This window comes from Mastomys coucha, unplaced genomic scaffold (genome assembly GCF_008632895.1).
Source record: "Mastomys coucha isolate ucsf_1 unplaced genomic scaffold, UCSF_Mcou_1 pScaffold3, whole genome shotgun sequence".
In the NCBI taxonomy this organism is placed as follows: domain Eukaryota; kingdom Metazoa; phylum Chordata; class Mammalia; order Rodentia; family Muridae; genus Mastomys; species Mastomys coucha.
Window position 1 is genome coordinate 21,347,055 of NW_022196909.1, and position 3,943 is coordinate 21,350,997.

General features: G+C 38.1%; 1 pseudogene; it reads left to right on the forward strand.

Annotated features, from left to right (window-relative positions):
- Positions 1 to 3,794: 3,794 nt before the first annotated feature.
- LOC116075614 lies at positions 3,795 to 3,924 on the forward strand (annotated as a pseudogene).
- The last annotated feature ends 19 nt before the right edge of the window (positions 3,925 to 3,943 follow it).

Consider the following 3,943-nt stretch of genomic DNA (forward strand, 5'->3'; position numbering starts at 1 on the left):
CTGAGGGATCCCAGACTCAAAAGACAACACATACTTACTTATAAGTATATATTAGTTATAAAGTACAGGATAACTACACTACAATCCACAGACAGAAGGTAGCTAAATGATAAGGTGGGCCCAAGGGAGAATGCTGAATCTCACTCAGAAGCAGAAATAAAATAGTCATCAGAGTTGGATGGTGGAAGGGAACTGGGTGGCACAAAGGATGGAGTGGGAAGTGGAAAAGGGGGTATCAGGTGTATGAAGAGCCAGGGAGAAAAGACATTGAGAGTGAATGGAAATAAGTTGTGGGCAGGGCTGGGCACCTCTAGCACTTGGCAGAAATCTGGTATAGGAGAGAATCAAGTCTATGTGGGTGACTCCTAGAATGGAAGGATATGGAGCCTGAAATGGCCACCTCCTGTAGCTACTCAGGACTCCTAGTGAAGGTATAAGGACACCAACCCACCCACAAAACCTTTGAGCCAAAGTTCATCCTGCTACAAGAAGTGCAGGGACAAAGATAGAGCCAAGACTGAGGGACTAGCCAATCAATGGCTGGCCCAACTTAAGACCCATTCCCTAGGTAAGCACCAATCCCTGACATAATTAATGATACTGTGTTTTCCTTGAAGAGAAGAGCCCAGAATAACATTCCTCTGAGAGGCTTGACCCAGCAGCTGTCCAAAACAGATGCAGAGATCCAGAGCCAACCAAACATTAGATGGAGCTCTAGGAGTCTTGTGGAAGAATTAGGGGAAGAATTGATGGATCTTAAGGGAATAGCGACTCCACAAGAAGACCAACAAAGTCAACTAACCTGGACCCTTGTGGACTCTCAAAGACTGAATCACCAACCAAGCAGAGAGCACCCATGGGCTGAACCTAGCCTTCCATACGCTCCCCAACCCCACACATATGTAGCAGATCTGCAGCTTGGTCTTAACGCACACACGTTCCCCAATAACTTGAGTGCAGGCTATTCCTGACTCTATGGCCTACCTGAGGATCCTGTTCCTCTAACTTGGGCTTGCATGGCCTTAGTGGGAGAGGATGAGAGGATGTGACTCATATTCAGTGAGTTGATGTGCCAGAGTGGGTTGGTACTCAGGAGGTCCTCCCCTTTCTCAGAGGAGTAAACAGGGAAGTGGGGATCACTGGGACTATGTGAGGGGCAGCTGGGAATAGGGAGGATGCAATTGGGATGCAAAGTGAATAAATAATCAATTTAATGGGAAAACTCTATAAATATAAAAGAAATATATAAATGTGTAAGAAAACCATTTTGACTTTAAAAGGTAGTAGCTAAATGGTCTATGTCATAGACCTCTACATTTGGCTTGTGTCTGTTTTAGTTAGGGTTTCTATTGCCATGAAAAACACCGTAACCAAAGAGCAACTTCTGACATTTTATTCTTTTGGTACAGTGTTCTTTTTAATAACTACACTACTCATAGCTTATCCACTTTTCTGATATTTAGGCTGTTTACCACTTTTTGATACTTGTAAATAAAGCTGACTTGGCATTTCAACAAGGTTTTGCATGAACACATGTTTCAATTCCTCATGAATAAATACCTAAGCATGAAAATATTGGATTCTGGTGTAGGCCCATATTTAGCTATATTATAAACTGCCTAAAACTTTTTAAAAATGACTGTAGTGTTTCATAATTCCATCAGTTATATGGAAGAACTCCTTCTGCTTCAGATCCTCATCACTGGATTACACTGTTATTATTTTCTATTTTATTTATTTAAACAGATATTAGCACTTCATTGTTGTACTCCATTCATGTTTGGGAACCTTAACTATTCTTCACAAATTATTGAATTCTTAATTAAAAGTTTTATCTCTGGAAACTTATAATTACATTATGTTTACATTTTACATAACTTTGGTAGTCAGGCACTATCTTATTTGGGCGACACAACACTCAGTTAAGCCTCCATCATTCCAGTCAGAGTAAAATGACACTCAAAGATAAAAAAAGAAGGTAGAACATTTGTGTTCCTGTAAGTTCAGACTTTTCTTGTTAAAGGAAAATAAATATAATCTTATGCTTGGGAGTCTTTATTGAGTGATTAAGATTAATAGTATGGAAATATGACTTGTAAATGAGGAAAGGATGAAATATCGTGTGAAGGAATGGGGAAGATGTCAGGGTTAACTCATGGTTCTTACTTCAAATGGTATCTGAAGTCTATGAAATTCTCTGAGGCATTCAGGTGTGTGTGTGTATGTGTGTCTCCTACAAATGAACGGGAGTGATCTTTATTTGGAACTAACGCATACAAGTAGTTTTTTAGGGATTAATAATATGGTAGATAGATTAACAATGGTTTGACATATAATTTCCAATTTTCCTTATTTTACTTTGAAAACTGATGTTTGGTGGCCTGGTTCTGTGCCAAAAAAGAATTACCTTTTCAGTGGTCTTATACATAATTTCTAGTTTGACTTCGAAAAATGTAAATTATTCAACTTGAACCATTTGCTTTAGGAAGCCACTTTAGAGAACAAATAACTGAGTTTATCCCCACTCCATATTTCAATTATAAACGATTCTAAGTATTATTGGCTAGATAAACCCAGATAATCTAAACCACTGCCAAGTATATCTTACTGATCCTCTTTTCATTTCTATTTCAAAAATAGTGAGCATTTTCTCTACGTAAGCGGGATCCACATGCATTTACAATGAATTAAAAGCTCCCTAGCTTTATGAAGTCGGACTTGAGCATCTCCTATCAGTGCTGTAGCTGATGACAGAATCTGTACTTCTAACTCTAAGGCAGGTGTCTTGGTTGTGCTGGAAGGAAGCTAATCTTGGTGCCTATCCTGATCATGCACCCTCTGTGATATCATGAAAGGTTTGATGCTTTCTTTTTTAAGGTTGGTTTTAGTAAATGAATTAGTAGGAATCGAGGATATATTTTAATCTATACAGTGTTGACATTAGTCCTCTCTTCCCCTTTTCCCTATTCTTCCTTTCCTCATCCTTCTCGTTCCTCCTCTCTTTCCTTCTCCTTTTTCTTATTGTCACTAATCATTTGAGTTTCTGTTTCCCTGAAGTCTGACCAAATGAGGACCTCTGTGTCCTCATTTTCAGAATGTTTTAAAATTTCCTTGTATAAATGTTTTGCCTGTATGTATATGTCTGTCTGTATGTCTGTCTGTATGTATTATGCACGCATACACACACACACACACACACACACACACACACACACACACACACACATTCATCACATCTGTGCCTGGTGCCCAGGAAGCCCAGAAGGCATTATATCACCTGAACCTGGAGAGCTACAGACGTTGGTAAGCCATCACGTGGGAGCTGGAAATCGAACTGCTTCTTTGAGAGGGCAGCCCGTGATTTTAACCCTGAGCCATCTCCTCAGCTCCAAGAATAGAGTTGTTGTAAATCTGAATGCAAAATAGTTCTTCTTCTAATTGTGTGATTCCTCCTTTAGTATCCTTTCCTTGTGTAGTAAAATAAGTTTCATTCCCAGGTTCTGCTGCTTTCATCCTCAGCTCAGTTTTCTTTTTCTTTTGTTTTATTGCAATATGATGACAAAAGCTACATGATTTCAATTTATCTGAATTTGTTACCATTTAAAAACATATTTTAAGTAAATATAATTAAATCACATTCTTGTTTTCCTTTTGTACCCCAACACCTCCCAGAGACCACCCTTTCAATACCTACAAATTTTTTGTCATAAATTTATAAAATATTATAACAATAAAAATGAGTATTATAAAAGTTGTTTGATATAAAACAACAATCAATTTAAAAGTCTTATGTAAGCTTTGCTCAGTGGCAGTATCGTAGCCAATGAGGTTTATTCAAGGCACGATTATTGCTAATTGAAAACTTTTCCCAAAAGGTCTTATGTAGATGCTTGTCTATGGCAATACTGAAAATACAAACGTTTTTCTCAATATAAATTTTAAA